General features: G+C 41.3%; 1 non-coding gene across 1 annotated transcript; it reads right to left on the reverse strand.

Annotated features, from left to right (window-relative positions):
* Nucleotides 1-19,967: 19,967 nt before the first annotated feature.
* TRNAH-GUG (transfer RNA histidin (anticodon GUG)) lies at nucleotides 19,968-20,039 on the reverse strand. Its single transcript has one exon. It is a non-coding gene; the product is annotated as a tRNA-His (tRNA).
* Nucleotides 20,040-20,115: the final 76 nt, after the last annotated feature.

Genomic DNA, 20,115 nt, shown 5'->3' on the forward strand with positions numbered 1-20,115 from the left:
ATCTTTGCTCGACAACAAGCTTTACTTCCCTGTAGAAGCTATGCTGCCGAGCAAAAGAATATCTAATCGCTCTGTAGTGGTTCTTTGCTTGTGTGCCTTGTAATTTAAAGGTCTAATTTATGTTGCTGATGATTCCTTCGTAGTATGCTTTCCGTTGCTGCCTCATTAAAAACCTTTCCAAGAAAACCCAATTGGGACAAAAATTGGATGAAAGGAAAAATAGTGCAACACATTCTTTTAGTATAGGTGAGGCTTATCAACAATAGTATCTCTTGAGGTATGCCACATTCCAGTTGCTCGACAACTTTTCCCCATCTTGATTTCTAACTCGTATGAACCTTTCCCAGTGACATCTAAAACCCAGTAGGGGCCTTCCCATGTTAGATCCAGCTTCCCCACATTGAGCTCCCCGGTGTTCTGAGTTAATTTTCTTAAAACCAAGTCTCCTACCTTAAAATAACCGAGGTTGACTCTTCGATAGTAATATCTTTCTTTCTCTGCTTTTGGGCTACCATCCTTATATGTGCCAAGTCCTTGCGTTCATCGAGCAACTCCAAATTGACCGGCATTACTTCATTGTTTGTTTCTTAGTTCGCCAAGAAATATCTCAGTGTAGGCTCTCCTGTTTCCACCGGGATTAAGACTTCTACTCCATACACAAGAGATAAAGGATTCTCCCTCGTGCTTGATTTGGCTATTGTTAGGTACACCCATAGTACTCCTAGAAACTCTTCAGGCCATTTAACTTTAGATGCTTCCAATCTCTTTTTGATATTTTGTATATCACCTTGTTTATTGATTCTGCTTAACCGTTTGCGCTCAGATGATAGGAAGATGATGTGATCCTTTTGATTTTCAAGTCTTCAAAGAAATTTGTGCTATAAATTGCGGCCCGTTGTCGCAGTTTATCTCTTTTTCTATCCCAAATATGCAAATTATATTCTCCCATAAGAAATCTACCACTTCACGTTTGCCTATCTTCTAGTAAGAACCTGCTTCAACCCACTTAGAAAAGTAGTCATCTAAAATCAAAAGAAATCTTATCTTACCGGGGGTCAGTGGCAGTGGTCCGACAATATCGATCCCCCGCTTCATGAACAACCATAGTGACAAAACTGAGTGCAATGGCTTTGCCGGTGGATGTACCAATGGTGCGTAGCGTTGACATTTATCATATTTTTGAAGATAATCTCTTGTTCCATCTGAGTCCAGTAGTATCCTGTCCTAATTAATTTTAACACTAAGGAATCCGCGCCTGAGTGATTTCCATAGATCTCTTCGTGGACTTCTCGCATAACATAGTTAGATTCAGAGGCTCCCAAACATTGGGCCAATGGGCCTTGGAAAGATCTTCTGTACAATTTACCTACCTTAAAGTTGTATCAAGCTGCTTTAGTGCGCAGCGCCCGAGATGCCTTAGGATCTTCAGGCAATTTTTTGTGCTCGAGGTAGTCAATGATCTCATTTATCCAGTCCCATACCAAGTTGGTTATGTTCACCTCGTAATAGCTTCCGCTTTCGAAACCGAATATATAAGTTGTACGACCGTGCCGGAGTCCGTTCCCTTCATTTTTGTGGCTAGCGCATCTGCTTTCGCATTCTCTTCCCTTGGGATGTACGTAATTGACAATTCCCTGAACTGAGCAAGCAGAGCCTAGACTTTTATTACGTAATGTTGCATGCGTTCCTTGTTGGCTTCGAAGATCCTTTAGACCTGATTTACTACCAGTTGGGAGTCGCATTTGATTTCTATGACCTCGAAGTCCAGTCCATGGGCTAATTTGAGCCCAGCAATCAAATATTCATACTCTGCTTTATTGTTAGTCAGAGGAACAGTTCTTATGGCCTGCCTTAGGGTTTCTCCCGAGGGCGTGGTTAACACTATGCCGAGACCGAGCCCCTTCACTTTGGAAGCTCCGTCCATGAACAATGTCCAAATGCCTGATGTCGATTTTTACACCATTACAACTTCTTTGGTAGCCAAAGGTCAAATCAAAGTCCCAGACTGAAATAGGCCACAAAGTCGGCTAAAATTTGCGACTTAATCGCAGTCTTGGGTTTATATTCTATGTCAAATTCATTCATTTCAGCGACCTATTTGGCCAGCCTACCTGAGATTTCAGGTTTATGAAAAATATTCCGAAGGGGAAAAGTGGTCACCATAGCTATCGGGTGACATTGAAAATAAGGCTTTAGCTTTCGATCAGCGACTACGAGGGCTAAGGCCAATTTTTCCAGATGTGGGTAGCGAGTCCCATCAAAATTTTATGTAATACCTTCGTCCTCGAGGACTAAAACAACACTTACTGCTACCTCCAAGACCGTTAAGTAGATCAACAGTTGTTCAACTTCCTCGGATTTTTACAGTAATAGAGGACTTGACAAACACCTTTTCCAATCCCTCAAAGCCTTTTGGCATTCTGGAGTCCATTCGAATCTATTCTTCTTTTTGAGTAATGAAAAGAAATGATGGCATTTCTCTAAAGACCGGGAAATGAACCTGCACAAAGCCGTCAGTCTCCTTATCAACCTTTGAACCTCTTTCATGCTCGTCAGTTGATCCGGATGTCTTTGATGGCTTTAATTTTATCGGGATTAACCTCAATTCCCCTTTGTGACACCAGGAATCCCAGTAACTTACCGAAGATGACCCCGAACGCACACTTCTCGGGGTTAAGCTTCATGTTGTGCTTCCTTAAGATGTCAAAAGTCTCTTGCATGTGTTTAAGATGATCACCTACGTTCAAAGACTTAACCAGCATATCATCAATGTAAACTTCCATAGTTTCCCTATATGTTTCTCAAACATTTTGTTTACAAGCCGCTGGTAAGTGGCTCCGGCATTTTTAGCCCGAAAGGCATCACATTGTAACAATATATGCCGAAGTTCATGATGAACATAGTTTTTTCCCGATCCCCGGGTTCATCTTAATTTAGTTGTACCTGAAATAAGCATCAATGAAACTCATTAACTCGTGCCCGACCCTCGCATCAATAATTTGATCAGTATTTGGCAATGAGAATGAGTCTTTTAGGCATGCCTTATTTAAATCCTTATAGTCTATGCACATGCAAAACTAATTATTTTTCTTTGAAACTACTACTATGTTAGCTAGCCAGTCAACACACTTTACCTCTCGGATTGAACCGATATCAAGCAAGTGAGTTACCTCTTCTTTGATAAATTTATTCCTGACATCGACAAAAGAACATTTTTTTGTCTTACCGGAGAGATGTTGGGATCCATGCCTAGTTTGTGTGCGTCCACTTCTGGCGGGATACCTGTCATATCCGTTTGCAACCACGCAAAACAATCGACATAAAGTTTAAGAAATTTAATAAATCCATACCTGAGCTTGGGGTGTAGTACTGTCCCTAAGTGGAACTTCCTCTCTAAAGAATTTTTCGAACAATGCGACTTGTTAAAGTTCTTCCGCTGTGGATTTTGTTGCGTCTGTTTCTTTTGGTACCTGAAAATATCTTGGTACATAATAGGATTCTGACAACTCCTCCCCTGGTTGACTTTGCTCGACTCGGGAGCAGGCGCCGGTTCCTGTAATTGCTATGTCGCATGCTCCTTCCCTTTGCTACTGAAAACTGAGATTGCATTCATCTCCCTTGCTATCGGTTGATCGCCTTTTATTTGTTTAATTCCTTCAGGAATTGGGAATTTCAGCAGCTGATGATATGTTGATAGCACAACCTTCATCTTGTGCAACCACAGTCTCCCCAGGATAATATTATAGCCCATATCGCCATCCACCACCTCGAAAAGGGCCATTTTTATCACTCATTCGGCACTCATGGGCAGCAAGATCTCTCATCGAGTTGTCACGCTTGCTAGGTTGAGCCCGGGAGAGGAGTTTGTGGCCGAAATGATACTTCCGGTGAGCTTGGATTGCTCCAACACTCTCCATTGGATGATGTTTGCCGAACTTCCTAGGTCCACCAAAGCACGTTTAATTTTAAAATCTAAGACATTTAAAGAGATTACCAACGCGTCGTTGTGCGGCAGTAGCAATCCATCTACATCTTCCTCCGTAAAAGTGATGTCATCTTCAGCGACTTCCCAGAGTCTCTTGTTGCGGGTCACTAGCACCTTTGTCTTTTTTGCCGCCAAAAATGTCACACTATTAATCTCGTTCCGCCCGCCCCCCAAAAAAAAATCATGTTGATTGTCAAGCGATGAGGATCTTCTCCTGTTTTTGAAGGTTCTACATTATCACGATTGCAGCCGTAGTTATTTTTAGCCCGATCGCTTAAAAATTCTCTAAGATGACCATTTTTCAATAATGTCACCACCTCCTCGCGCAGATGCTAACCGTCCTTTGTTTGGTCCCATGATATCCGCACCATAAATTAGGATCCTTTAGCTGGGATTGGATCTCAATAGCTTCGGGAAGCGTGTTTCTTTAATGTTCCTCATAGCCGACACCAGCTCCACAATGCTGACATTAAAGTTGTACTCAAAAAGCCTGGGATAGGAGGAATATCGAGACCCTAATGTCTCCTTATCCTGTAATGACCTATTATTCTGGCCGCGATCAGTTCTCCTATTTATAGCGAATCCATTCGCCGATCGAAAACCTCTATCGCGTCCTTCGGCTCGATCATAGGGCAAAGACCGACCTCTTGAAGATCGTTGATCTATATCGAAATCATCTTTCAATTTCTCTTTATTCTTTTCCCGGTCCTGGCCTTTAATTGACGCTGGAGAGCCGAGTTGATCATCTTCAATTCTTATCTTTGACCCGTACCGGTTGTGAACATCTGCCCATGTTGTTGCTTGGAACTCGAGCAGACTTTCTTTCAATTTTCGGGAAGCATCAGAACTTCTCGGATTCAACCCTTTAGTAAATGCTCCTGCTTCCCATTCGTCCGGTATGGCCGAGAGCATCATCCTTTCTTTTTGGAATCGAGTCACGAACTCCCGCAACAATTCGGACTCTCCTTGTGTAATTATGAATATTTCGGCCTTTCGAGCTTGTACTTTTCTGGCTCATGGGCCTTAATGAAAGAATCCGTAAGCATCTCGAAGGAATCTATGAAAAGCTCGGGCAAGAGCGAATACCATATTAGGGCCCCCTTCGTGAGGGTCTCTACAAATTTCTTCAACAAGAGTGACTCAAACTGGTATGGAGCCAAATCTTTTCCCTTCACCGTTGTTGTGTAAATGGTGATATGCTCCTAAAGGTGTGAAGTCCCATCATACTTCGGCATGACTGGCATTTTGAACCGCTTCTGGATCAACTCTGGTGTCGCGTTAGGTTTGAACGGCAGTTGGGTGTACTTTTTTGAGTCCGGTCCTTTCAATACTCGTGGTGCACCCGAATTTGATCCATTCAGGCATTTATTTCTCTCATAAACTGCATGAGTGATCATTTTCATTGTTTTTGTCAGAACCGCTACGGTTTCCCCCTAACTTTGTCAAAATTGACTTTGTGCCTTGGGGTGTTGATATCAACCCTCTGCGTTGTTTGATTTTTCAGAGCACCGAGAGGAACTAGATCCTGTACATTCGCATTATTGGAAGCACCCAACAACGCCTGCATTAAGTCCATCATAACCTGATCCTGCCGCGTGAGATGGCCCTTAATGGCCTTTTGTTGTTCCCTCAGGATCTTTATTTCAACGACGTGCCCGTCCTCAGCATCATCAGGAGTTGCCTCTCGAACATGTCGTGGATACTGCCCGTCATGAACCGGCGTGGCCTCATCCCCTCGTTGAGGGTATCGCTGATGGAATTTTCGTGCTGAGGCTGATTTCCTTGGGCCTCAACGTTTTGTCCAATGTTGACATTGTTATCTACCATTTTTAATATTTTTTTGCTAAGAACAAGAATCAAACAAGTTAGTAATAGATGCACGGATCAATTCAATTTCATAATTGTCTAAGCCTGTAACGACCCGAACCGTTGTTTCCTGTATTTTCGTCCCGTATTCCCCGTCAAATGCTTATTCATGTTTCAATATGGGTACTTGGTGAATTTGACTCAATTCGGATCGAGTTTGGTATGAAATGGGACAATTAGTCTCTTTAAGGAAGAATTAGTTTGGAAAAGTCAACCAGACGTTGACTTGTGAGTTAGAGGGCTCGGAATTGAATTCCGATGATTCGGTTAGTTTTGGGGGATGATTTAAGGCCTAGGAGCGCAATCGGAATTAATGTTAGAGGTCCGGTGAAGAAATTAGCTCATTTTGGCGAAGTTAGTATTTTGGCGATTTCCGGTTGATAGGTGAATTTTTGATCTGACGGTCGGAATGGAATTCCGAGAATTTCTGTAGCTTCGTTATGTCATTTTGGACTTGTGTGCAAAATTTGAAGTCAATCGGACGTGATTTGATAGGTTTCGGCATCGGAAATAGAAGTTGGAAATTCTAAAGTTCATAAAACTTGGATTGGAGGCTGATTCATGATTTTAGCGTTGTTTGATATGATTTGAGGCCTCGAGCAAGTCCGTAATGTATTTTGGGACTGGTTGGTATTATTGGTAGGGGTCCCGGAGGCCTCGGGTGTTTTTCGGATGCCCAACGGGTCATTTTTGAAAGATTTTTGCCGTTTTGAGTATAAATGTAATGATCTAAAGGTTAACTTTTAGTTCTAGAGATCCAAATTTGATTTCGAGACTTCCAAAATTTAAATCATGAATTATAGGACTGATCTGAAAATTTTGGTTTAATTTCATCAAGTCGCGATTGGGTTTTTGACATGAAATTTGAGTTAATTGGTTAACGAGCGAAATGGGTATTGAACTGCGTAAACGAGCTCCGAATTGAGTTTCGATTAAAGGGTTGTGTTCGTATTATTATTTTTGACTCATAGGAACAAGAATCGTCTAATTCCGAGTTCGTATGATGGAGTTAGAGCCATTTTAGTGAAAAATGGTTGTGCTGCAAATTTCTTAAAAGCTGTTGTATTTTCTGCAGCAGTGAACAGTAACCGCGTGGATGAACAGTGAACAGTGAACCGTGAACAATGTTGTGTACAGTAACCCCGTGAACAGTACCGGGCAGAATGTTAAGTTCGGGAGATTTTCCATTTTTAACGATTTGGAGCTCGGATAAGGCGATTTTTCGGGAGATTTTCAGAGAGAACAACGGGGTAAGTATTCTTAACTCAATTTTGGTTAGATTACTCGAATGTATTACAAGTTTTGGCATTTAATCCGTGAATTTAGCGGGAAAAGTTAGAAACCCTCTCGGATAGAATTGAGAATTTGAGGGTCGAAATGTTATGGGAATTTGATAATTTTGGTATGGTTAGACTCGTGGAGAGATAAGGAACCCGTTGATGTAAAAAATTTTGAATTTCGAGATGTGGGCCCGGGGCTCGGGTTTTTGCTAATTTCGAGAATTTTGGTATTTTTCGATTGTTTTGATTGGCCTTTGTTCCCTTATCATATTATGACATATTCGTTCTAATTTTGGATAGATTTGACGCACGTGGAGGCTAATTCGAGGGGCAAAGGTGTCGCGAGCTAAAGAAGTAGCCGGTTTGAGGCGAGTAATGATTTTAAATGATGCACTGAGGGTTTGAAACCCCGGATTGCACAACATACTGCTATGTTGAGATGAGACACGCGTTGTATGACGAGCGCGGGGTCATTTACTATTGGGGATTGTGACTTGGTCCATCCCAGTTGATATTTTTACCGCGTAATTGATAAAGATTTATGTTTTTCACTATGATTGGGCTTATTGCCATATTTGGGCTTCGTGCCAATTATCTGAAATCTTTTGTGAATTTACATCACTATTTTCCTCACGAATTGAAATATTATTTGAACTCAGTCCAATTGAATTATATTATTTTGTGAACTCAGCTACATTTATACTCAACTCGAGATTTAATGATATTTATAATGCTGTTGACCTGAGCACTATTGTTTTACTGATGCCCAAGAGGCTTATGATTATTTTCTGGACTGATTGAGGCCGAGGGCTATACGTGAGGATATGTTTAGTGATGTGAGGAGGCTTTCAGGCCTCGAGTGTTATATGAGGAGGCTTTCAGGCCTCGTGTGTGATGTGTGAAGGCTTTCAGGCCTATTGATATTGCGCTTGGGCTGTAGGAACCCCTCCGGAGGCTGTACACACCCCCAGTAAGCGCAGGGTACCCAGGTGAGTTGGGAGTGGGCCCGAGAGGCCGTTGCTTGTGTGTGGTGAGTTGGGAGTGAGCCCGAGGGGCTAATTTTGTGTGCTGGTGAGTTGGAAGTGAGCCCGAGGGGCTGATACTATACTGAGATTTACATATTGAGCCCGAGGGGCAAGCTTTTGATTTATCCCTACTTTGGAAATTATTTGTCTTTACTGTTTTAAAAGAAGAATTATCTGATACTCATTATTTTACTGTATAACTAATTTTACTGCTTGGGATAGCGCTATATTGTGCCGTTATGAGATTTCATGTTTTCAGTCGTTATTTATTTTTATTACTCACTGGGTCGGAGTACTCACATTACTCCCTGCACCATGTGTGCAGATACAGGCAGAGCTGAGTTCGCTCCTAAGCGCTGATTCTTTCCAGACCAGGCGGTGACTAGGAGTAACGAGGTAGCCGTTGACATCCGCAGCCCCGTTTTCTCCCTTATCTTTGTTATTTATGATAATTCCAAACTTTGTAAAATATTAGTAAACTCTGTATTAGCTCATAACTTGTGACACCCCGATTTCGGGCTGAGTTGGGAGGGTTTTCCTTGTTCTATCACATTTATTTTGCATTTAAAATTATATTGCCCATGATTTAGACTTATTCCTGCTAAGTAATTATAAAGAGATGTACTGTTTTGTTGATTGGCTGGCCTTGTCCTCACGAGAGGCGCCATCACGACCGGGTTGGGATTTTGGGTCGTGACAAGTTGGTATCAGAGCCTAGGTTACTTAGGTCTCACGAGTCATGAACAAGTTTAGTAGAGTCTCGCGGATCGGTACGGAGACGTCTGTATTTATCCTCGAGAGGCTACAGAACCTTTAGGAAAAATTTCATATTCTTGAAACTCTTATCGTGCGTCCTTGATTCAGCTTGAAAAGTAACTCTTGAAATTCCTTCCACGTGTTCGTATGCGCGTATGAGCGCTCAGTATCAGAAGTGCATCAACAACTTGTGATTCCCCGATCGAGGGGTGAGATGTGATCTCTATGAGTTGATGTTGGGCCAGTCTGGAGGACTTGAGGTCGGATCTTTGCCTATGGCTTGAGCACCGAGGTGTTGATTGTGTGAGCAAGTGTTTTGAACTTATATGTTCGGTATTGCCCCTATTGGTTTGAATGACGGCTGGATAGCTACGTGATGAGTATGTCAGTACTGCGAGATGTATCTATATGACTCAGAAGTGGCGAGGAAGGTCAGTTGGATGATAGATGAACCATTAAGTGTTTGATTTCCATTGTAATTGGATGTGTATCCCCGAGTTATGGGCGCGTGAATAATATTTTCATGTCTCCTATCTGGAGTGAAGTAAATTTCATGTTACAGTATGAGTTTAGACTCAAGAAGATTAAGTGACTGCGTAATGTGTATGACAGTGGAAGGTATACAAAATGTTAATTGGAGGCAAAACAAGTGGGTTATCTCCTACGGAGTGTTCTAAGGTGGTGTGATCCTTATGTTGTCTATTAAAAGATCTCATTTACAAGTGAAGAATATGCGTTGAAATCTAAATTGTGCTGCCTAGAGAGTGGGCTTAACTGTTGTGTGAGTGAATACAAGAATTGCAGAAGAGTTAAAAATTCCAAATGATTTGTGTTTCCATAAACTTATGAAGGAGTGAGTTCAATCTCACTATGGTATTACAGCAACAATAGAGTATGTGCCTTATGATTTATTGAGTGCGTTTTGTTATATGGATTTGATCCAAGTTGGGGAGCTTGCTATTAATTTAGTTGATTACACGGTTAAGAGCTATATTGTTCCAGTCTGCCACATAGATGCCTCGGTATTATTCGATCCCGGTTCCACCTTTTCTTATGTGTCATCACACTTTGCTCGTTATTTGGGTACGCCCTATGAGTTTCTTGCTCTACCTGTTCATGTATCTACCCCAGTGGGCGATACTATTGTGGTAGACCGTATGTACCGGTCATGTGTGGTAACTATTAGGGGTCTCGAGACCCGAGTGGATCTATTGCTATTGAGCATGGTAGATTTTGATGTCATTTTGGGCATGGATTGGCTATCTCCGTGTCGTGCTATTCTAGATTGTCATGCTAAGACAGTCACTTTGGCTATGCCGGGGGTACCGCGGATCGAGTGGCGTGGTGTGACTGATTATATCCCTAGTAGAGTGATCTCATTCTTGAAGGCCCAGCGTATAGTTGAGAAGGGTTGCCTTTCATATCTAGCATTTGTGAGGGATGTTGGAGCTGAGACTCCTAGTATTGATTCTGTCCCAGTTGTGAGGGATTTTCCCGATGTTTTTCCTGCAGACCTGTCGGGCATGCCACCGGACAGGGATATTGATTTTGGCATTGACTTAGTGCCGGGCACTCAACCCATTTCTATTCCGCCATATCATATGGCACCAGCAGAGCTGAAAGAATTGAAGGAGCAGCTTCAGGAACTCCTAGATAAGGGGTTCATTCGGCCTAGCGTGTCCCCGTGGGGTGCACCTGTTTTATTTGTGAAGAAGAAAGATGGCACAATGAGAATGTGCATTGATTATAGGCAGTTGAATAAGGTAACAGTGAAGAACAAGTATCATTTGCCTCGCATTGATGACTTATTTGATCAGCTTCAGGGAGCGAGGGTATTTTCTAAGATTGATCTCCGTTCGGGCTATCACCAGTTGAAAATCAGGGAGTCGGATATTCCCAAGACTGCCTTCAGGACTAGATATGGTCACTATGAATTTTTGGTTATGTCTTTCGGGCTGACCAATGCCCCAGCAGCGTTCATGCATTTGATGAATAGTGTATTTCAGCCTTATCTGGATGCATTTGTTATTGTATTCATTGATGATATCCTGGTGTACTCGCGTAGCCAGGAGGAGCATGCCCAGCATTTGCGTGTAGTGTTGCAGAGATTGAGAGAGGAGAAGCTTTATGCAAAATTCTCCAAATGTGAATTTTGGCTAAGTTCTGTGGCATTTTTGGGACACATAGTGTCCAGCGAAGGTATACAGGTTGATCCAAGGAAGATAGAAGCAGTGCAGAGTTGGTCTAGACCGTCCTCAGTCATAGAGATTCGGGAGTTTCTTGGGCTAGCAGGCTATTATCGCTGATTTGTTCAGGGGTTTTCTTCTATTGCATCGCCTTTGACCAAGTTGACTCAGAAAGGTGCCCCATTTGTATGGTCCGGCGAGTGTGAGGAGAGCTTTCAGAAGCTCAAAGCACTTCTGACCACAACTCCAGTGTTGGTGTTACCATCAGCTACAGGTTCATACACGGTATATTGTGATGCTTCCAGAGTTGGGATTGGTTGTGTGCTAATGCAGGAGGGTAGAGTTATTGCTTATGCTTCTCGTCAGTTGAAGCCCCATGAGAAGAACTACCCTGTTCATGATTTGGAGTTGGCTGCTATAGTTCATGCCTTAAAAATTTGGAGGCACTATTTATATGGCGTATCTTGTGAGGTATTCACTGATCATCGCAGTCTTCAGCATTTATTTAAACAAAAAGATCTTAATTTGAGGCAGCGGAGATGGCTTGAGTTACTTAAAGACTATGATATTACCATTCTATATCATCCGGGAAAGGCCAATGTAGTGGCCTATGCGTTAAGCCAAAAGATAGTCAGTATAGGGAGTTTGGCTTACATCCCAGTTGGGGAGAGGCCTCTTGCAATTGATGTTCAGACCTTGGCCAATGAGTTGGTGCGGTTATATATTTCTGAGCCTAGCCGAGTATTGGCTAGTGTGGTTTCTCGATCTTCCTTATATGATCGCATCAGAGAGGACCAATATGATGATCTGCATTTGCTTGTCCTTAAGGACAGAGTTCAGCATGATAATGCCAAAGATGTGACTATAGGTGATGATGGCGTATTGAGGATGCATGGTCGTATTTGTGTGCCCGATGTTGATGGGCTTAGAGATTTGATTCTTGAGGAGGCCCACAGTTCGCAGTATTCCATCCATCTGGGTGCTGCGAAGATGTATCGGGACTTGAGACAGCATTACTGGTGGAGGAGAATGAGGAAAGACATTGTGGGATATGTGGCTCGGTGTCTCAACTGTCAACAGGTGAAATACGAGCATCAGAGACCGGGCGGTTTGCTTCAGCAGATGATTATTCCTGAGTGGAAATGGGAGAGAGTTACTATGAATTTCGTGAGTGGCCTTCCTCGGACTTTGAAGAATTTTGATTCGATTTGGGTCGTTGTGGATAGGCTGACCAAGTCAGCACATTTCATTCCGGTGTGTACCACATATTCTGCGGAGCGGCTGGCTAAGATCTTTATTCAGGAGATTGTGCGGTTGCATGGTGTTCCGGTTACTATTATTTCGGATAGAGGTACTCAGTTCACTTCTCAGTTTTGGAGGACTTTTCAGCGCGAGTTGGGCACTCAGGTGGAGTTGAGTTCAGCATTTCATCCTCAGACGGACGGACAGTCCGAGCGTACTATTTAGATATTGGAGGATATGTTGCGTGCCTGCGTGATTGATTTTGGAGGTTCTTGGGTTGAATTTTTACCACTTGCAGAGTTTGCCTACAACAACAGCTATCAGTCCAGTATTCAGATGGCACCGTATGAGGCCTTATATGGGAGGCGGTGTAGAACTCCAGTGGGTTGGTTTGAGCCCGGTGAGGCTAGGTTGTTGGGGATAGATTTGGTCCAGGATGCCTTAGAAAAGGTGAAGGTGATTCAGGAAAGACTTCGCACAGCTCAGTCGCGTCAGAAGAGTTATGCGGACCGGAAGGTCCGAGATGTGTCATTATGGAGGACGAGAAGGTTTTGCTGAAGGTTTCGCTGATGAAGGGTGTTATGAGGTTCGGAAAGAAAGGGGAGTTGAGTCCGCGGTTTATTGGACCATTTGAGGTACTTAGGAGGATTGGAGAGGTGGCTTACGAGCTTGCTTTGCCGCCTAGATTGTCGGGTGTTCATCCGGTACTCCATGTGTCCATGCTCTGGAAGTACATTGGGGACCCGTCTCATATTTTAGATTTCAGTACAGTACAGTTAGATGAAAATTTGACTTATAATGTGGAGCTAGTGGCTATTTTGAGTCGACAGGTTCAAAAATTGAGATCAAAAGATATACCATCAGTGAAAGTACAGTGGAGAGGTCGGCCTGTGGAGGAGGCTACTTGGGAGACCGAGCAGGAGATGCGGAGCAAGTACCCGCACCTATGTGAAACTCCAGGTATGTTTCTTAACTCGCTCGAGGACGAGCGTTTGTTTTAGTTGGGGAGAATGTAACGACCCGAACCGTTGTTTCCGGTATTTTCGTCCTGTATTCCCCGTTAAATGCTTATTCATGTTTTAATATGTGTACTTGGTGAATTTTTGAGTCAACTCGGATCGAGTTTGGTATGAAATGAGACAATTAGTCTCTTTAAGGAAGAATTAGTTTGGAAAAGTCAACCGGACGTTGACTTGTGAGTTAGAGGGCTTGGAATTGAATTCCGATGATTCAATTAGTTTTGGGGGATTATTTAAGGCCTAGGAGCGCAATCGGAATTAATTTTGGAGGTCCGGTGAAGAAATTGCTCATTTTGGCGAAGTTAGTATTTTGGCGATTTCCGGTTGATAGGTGAAATTTTGATCCGACGGTCGGAATGGAATTCCGAGAATTTCTGTAGCTTTGTTATGTCATTTTGGACATGTGTACAAAATTTGAAGTCAATCGGACGTGATTTGATAGGTTTCGGCATCGGAAATAGAAGTTGGAAATTCTAAAGTTCATAAAACTTGGATTGGAGGCTGATTCACGATTTTAGCGTTGTTTGATGTGATTTGAGGCCTCGAGCAAGTCCGTAATGTATTTTGGGACTGGTTGGTGTTATTGGTAGGGGTCCCGGGGGCCTCGGATGTGTTTCAGATGCCCAACGGGTCATTTTTGGAAGATTTTTGCCGTTTTGAGTATAAATGTAATGATCTAAAGGTTCATTTTTAGTTCTAGAGATCCAAATTTGATTTCGAGACTTCCAGAATTTAAATCATGAATTATAGGACTGATATGAAAATATTGGTTTAATTTCATCAAGTCGCGATTGGGTTTTTGACGTGAAATGTGAGTTAATTGGTTAACGAGCGAAATGGGTATTGAACTGGGTAAACGAGCTCCGAATTGAGTTTTGATTAAAGGGTTGTGTTGGTATTATTATTTTTGACTCATAGGAATAAGAATCGTCTAATTCCGAGTTCGTATGATGGAGTTAGAGCCATTTTAGTGAAAAATGGCTATGCTACAAATTTCATAAAAGCTGCTGTATTTTCTGCAACAGTGAACAGTACCCGCGCGGATGAACAATGAACAGTGATCCGTGAACAGTGCCGTGTACAGTAACCCCGTGAACAGTACCGGGCAGAATGTTAAGTTCGGGAGACTTTCCATTTTTAACGATTTGGAGCTCGGATAAGGCAATTTTTCGGGAGATTTTCGAAGAGAGCAATGGGATAAGTATTCTTAACTCAATTTTGGTTAGATTAATCGAATGTATTACAAGTTTTGGCATTTAATCCGTGAATTTAGTGGAAAAAGTTAGAAACCCTCTCGGATAGAATTGAGAATTTGAGGGTCGAAATGTTATGGGAATTTGGTAATTTTGGTATGGTTAGACTCGTGGAGAGATAAGGAACCCGTTTATGTAAAAAAATTGAATTTTGAGACGTGGGCCCGGGGCTCGGGTTTTTGCTAATTTCGAGAATTTTGGTATTTTTCGATAGTTTTGATTGGGCTTTGTTCCCTTATCATATTATGACATATTCGTTCTGATTTTGGATAGATTCGACGCACGTGGAGGCTAATTCGAGGGGCAAAGGCGTCGCGAGCTAAAGAAGTAGCCGGTTTGAGGTGAGTAATGATTTTAAATGATGCTACGGTTTCCCCCTAACTTTGTCAAAATTGACTTTGTGCCTTGGGGTGTTGATATCAACCCTCTGCGTTGTTTGATTTTTCGGAGCACCGAGAGGAACTAGATCCCGTCCATTCGCATTATTGGAAGCATCCAACAACGCCTGCATTAAGTCCATCATAACCTGATCCTGCCGCGAGAGATGGCCCTTAATGGCCTTTTGTTGTTCCCTCAGGATCTTTATTTCAACGACGTGCCCGTCCTCAGCATCATCAGGAGTTGCCTCTCGAACATGTCGTGGATACTGCCCGTCATGAACCGGCGTGGCCTCATCCCCTCGTTGAGGGTATCACTGATGGAATTTTCGTGCTGAGGCTGATTTTCTTGGGCCTCAACGTTTTGTCCAATGTTGACATTGTTATCTACCATTTTTAATAATTTTTTGCTAAGAACAAGAATCAAACAAGTTAGTAATAGATGCACGGATCAATTCAATTTCACAATTGTCTAAGCCTGTAACGACCCGAACCGTTGTTTCCTGTATTTTCGTCCCGTATTCCCTGTTAAATGCTTATTCATGTTTCAATATGTGTACTTGGTGAATTTGAGTCAATTCGGATCGAGTTTGGTATGAAATGGGACAATTAATCTCTTTAAGGAAGAATTAGTTTGGAAAAGTCAACCGGACGTTGACTTGTGAGTTAGAGGGCTCGGAATTGAATTCCGATGATTCGGTTAGTTTTGGGGGATGATTTAAGGCCTAGGAGCGCAATCGGAATTAATTTTGGAGGTCCGGTGAAGAAATTAGCTCATTTTGGCGAAGTTAGTATTTTGGCGATTTCCGGTTGATAGGTGAAATTTTGATCCGACGGTCGGAATGGAATTCGAGAATTTCTGTAGCTTCGTTATGTCATTTTGGACTTGTGTGCAAAATTTGAAGTCAACCGGACGTGATTTGATAGGTTTCAGCATCGAAAATAGAAGTTGGAAATTCTAAAGTTCATAAAACTTGGATTGGAGGCTGATTCATGATTTTAGCGTTGTTTGATGTGATTTGAGGCCTCGAGCAAGTCCGTAATGTATTTTGGGACTGGTTGGTATTATTGGTAGGGGTCCCAGAGGCCTCGGGTGTGTTTTGGATGCCCAACGGGTCATTTTTGAAAGATTTTTGCCGTTTTGAGTATAAATGTCATGATCTAAAGGTTCATTTTTAGTTCTAGAGATCCAAATTTGATTTCGAGACTTCCAGAATTTAAATCATGAATTATAGGACTGATCTGAAAATTTTGGTTTAATTTCATCAAGTCGCGATTGGGTTTTTGACGTGAAATGTAAGTTAATTGGTTAACGAGCGAAATGGGTATTGAACTGGGTAAACGAGCTCCGAATTGAGTTTCGATTGAAGAGTTGTGTTCGTATTATTATTTTTGACTCATAGGAACAAGAATCGTCTAATTCCGAGTTCGTATGATGGAGTTAGAACCATTTTAGTGAAAAATGGTTGTGCTGCAAATTTCTTAAAAGCTGCTGTATTTTCTGCAGCAGTGAACAGTAACCGCGCGGATGAACAGTGAACAGTGATCCGTGAACAATGTTGTGTACAATAACCCCGTGAACAGTACCGGGCAGAATGTTAAGTTCGGGAGATTTTCCATTTTTAACGATTTGGAGCTCGGATAAGGCGATTTTTCGGGAGATTTTCAGAGAGAACAACGGGGTAAGTATTCTTAACTCAATTTTGGTTAGATTACTCGAATGTATTACAAATTTTGGCATTTAATCCGTGAATTTAGCGGGAAAAGTTAGAAACCCTCTCGGATAGAATTGAGAATTTGAGGGTCGAAATGTTATGGGAATTTGATAATTTTGGTATGGTTAGACTCGTGGAGAGATAAGGAACCCCTTGATGTAAAAAAATTTGAATTTCGAGACGTGAGCCCGGGGCTCGGGTTTTTGCTAATTTCGAGAATTTTGGTATTTTTTGATTGTTTTGATTGGCCTTTGTTCCCTTATCATATTATGACATATTCGTTCTAATTTTGGATAGATTTGACGCACGTGGAGGCTAATTCGAGGGGCAAAGGCGTCGCGAGCTAAAGAAGTAGCCGGTTTGAGGTGAGTAATGATTTTAAATGATGCACTGAGGGTTTGAAACCCCGGATTGCACAACATACTGCTATGTTGAGATGAGACACGCGTTGTATGACGAGCGCGGGGTCATTTACTATTGGGGATTGTGACTTGGTCCATCCCAGTTGATATTTTTACCGCGTAATTGATAAAGATTTATGTTTTTCACTATGATTGGGCTTATTGCCATATTTGGGCTTCGTGCCAATTATCTGAAATCTTTTGTGAATTTACATCACTATTTTCCTCACGAATTGAAATATTATTTGAACTCAGTCCAATTGAATTATATTATTTTGTGAACTCAGCTACATTTATACTCAACTCGAGATTTAATGATATTTATAATGCTGTTGAGCTGAGCACTATTGTTTTACTGATGCCCAAGAGGCTTATGATTATTTTCTGGACTGATTGAGGCCGAGGGCCATACGTGAGGATATGTTGAGTGATGTGAGGAGGCTTTCAGGCCTCGAGTGTTATATGAGGAGGCTTTCAGGCCTCGTGTGTGATGTGTGAAGGCTTTCAGGCCTATTGATATTGCGCTTGGGCTGTAGGAGCCCCTCCGGAGTCTGTACACACCCCCAGTGAGCGCAGGGTACCCAGGTGAGTTGGGAGTGGGCCCGAGAGGCCGTTGCTTGTGTGTGGTGAGTTGGGAGTGAGCCCGAGGGGCTGATGTTGTGTGCTGGTGAGTTGGGAGTGAGCCCGAGGGGCTGATACTATACTGAGATTTACATATTGAGCCCGAGGGGCAAGCTTTTGATTTATCCTTACTGTGGAAATTATTTGTCTTTACTGTTTTAAAAGAAGAATTATCTGATACTCACTATTTTACTGTATAACTGATTTTACTGCTTGGGATAGCGCTATATTGTGCCGTTATGAGATTTCATGTTTTCTATTACTCACTGGGTCGGAGTACTCACATTACTCCCTGCACCATGTCTTGAGATACAAGCAGAGCTGAGTTCGCTCCTAAGCGTTGATTCTTTCCAGACCAGGCGGTGACTAGGAGTAACGAGGTAGCGGTTGATGTCCGCAACCCCGTTTTCTCCCTTATCTTTGTTATTTATGATAATTCCAAACTTTGTAAAATATTAGTAAACTCTGTATTAGCTCATGACTTGTGACACCCCGATTTCGGGCTGAGTTGGGAGGGTTTTCCTTGTTCTATCACATTTATTTCGCATTTAAGATTATATTGCCCATGATTTAGACTTATTCCTGCTAAGTAATTATAAAGAGATGTACTGTTTTGTTGATTAGCTGGCCTTGTCCTCACGAGAGGCGTCATCACGACCGGATTGGGATTTTGGGTCGTGACAAAGCCCCACGGTGGGCACCAAACTGTTTACCCGTAAAATGGTACAGTTGAATTTATACGTGGTTTATATACAATTGAATCGATTTGATCCTAAAATAATAAATAAATTAGACAAAAATATAAGACTTGGCGTTAAAATCGAGATAAGACAATAGAGATCTTGAGCCCGGGAACAAAGCTTCCGAAGGCAATAAGAGCAATGCAAATAAGTAAGAAAGTAAATTGTTATTGAGTTTTAAACCGAGTATATTGTATGCTTGTCAAAAAATTCGTGTCTGTTACAATGATGGTAAAACTCTCTATTTATAGTTGTACCTAGGGAACAAGGTCCTAAGGTCAAGCCCCTCTTAAATGACCATTATGAGGGCCATTGAAGAATATGTAACGATAGTCAGTAAATGTCATATTCTCTATAACGGATCGTGCACTTAATACTATAGAATATTCTTCATTGAATGCTACCGGACAACGATCATTTATTTCGCCTTTATGAATATCATTTTTTCCGATAACAAACGAGATTGTTGCCTTCAATCCTTACTGCCTTCTATCTTCAGCTCCACGTGTTGCTTTCTCGCATGATCATTTAATATGAACATATTTTATCCTGTACAGTGATTTATTTATATATTTTTTATATATTTAATTTTTTTAATTCAAAGTAAAAAGAATAAATAATTATTAACTAGCCTAACTAATTTTATCTTAAAATTTGACACTTGTTGGCACTTGGCATTTAACATATTGATTGTGAAATATTGATTGTGAAACTTGACATCATCACGTTAATTTGCTTATCCTGTTCTATATAGATAGAAGATTACCTAGAACAGAAGGATTTGTTACTGTAATATATTGTACTCTCGATCTTTTATACGTATATCAAACCACGTTTTCCTTTCTTTTTATTATTTGTATATTCTTTTTTTTTTATCGTTGCAATAGAGGCGTGCAGAGCAATACTGAATTGACAGGGATGAAACTTCTTTGATTAATTTCTCGATTTGCTGAGAAGAAAAATCTCAAGTTTGTTTTTTTAAATATATTAAATTATATAACTTCTCCTTAAAATGACTAAATAAACTTTAACAGTTCGCTATTACTTCCATCGGTCCATAATAAGTGACCATTTTACTTCTGACATACCCATTAAGAAAATACGAACTCCTAGAAAATAAAATGTATTATCTAAATTATCCTTAATTAGATGTTACCTTGACACATTGAAGTATGTAAATAAGGGCAAATTTTGAAAAAAATAAAATTAATTCCTTTTTAATTATGTAAATAATTACTTATTTTGAATCAAAATAAAAAGGTAAAATGATCAATTAGTTAATAAAATATTTAAGTAAAATCAGGTGTCAGACTATTTTTCAATTCTGTAGTAAATGACATCTTGGATATTAAATCGAGGTGCATCACATGACTCGCATAGCACCTCAGTCCAAACACACACCCTAAGACTCAATAAATACGAAATTCCACTCTTGAATCCGGTAAAACACGCATTTAAGGGAAAAAGAAAATTTTACCCTGATTAAAGAAGTAAAAAGTAGTGTGGCTGCTGGGATTCGAGCCCAGGTCTCCACGGCCACAACGTGGAATTCTCACCACTAAACTACAGCCACTTTGTTGTCTAACTTATTCGTAATATAAATATCTACGAGAGTGCATTGATTAGGAAAAAAACAAAAAAATTTATCA

The sequence above is a fragment of the Nicotiana tabacum genome, chromosome 18 (assembly GCF_000715075.1).
Source record: "Nicotiana tabacum cultivar K326 chromosome 18, ASM71507v2, whole genome shotgun sequence".
Classification (NCBI taxonomy): Eukaryota; Viridiplantae; Streptophyta; class Magnoliopsida; order Solanales; family Solanaceae; genus Nicotiana; species Nicotiana tabacum.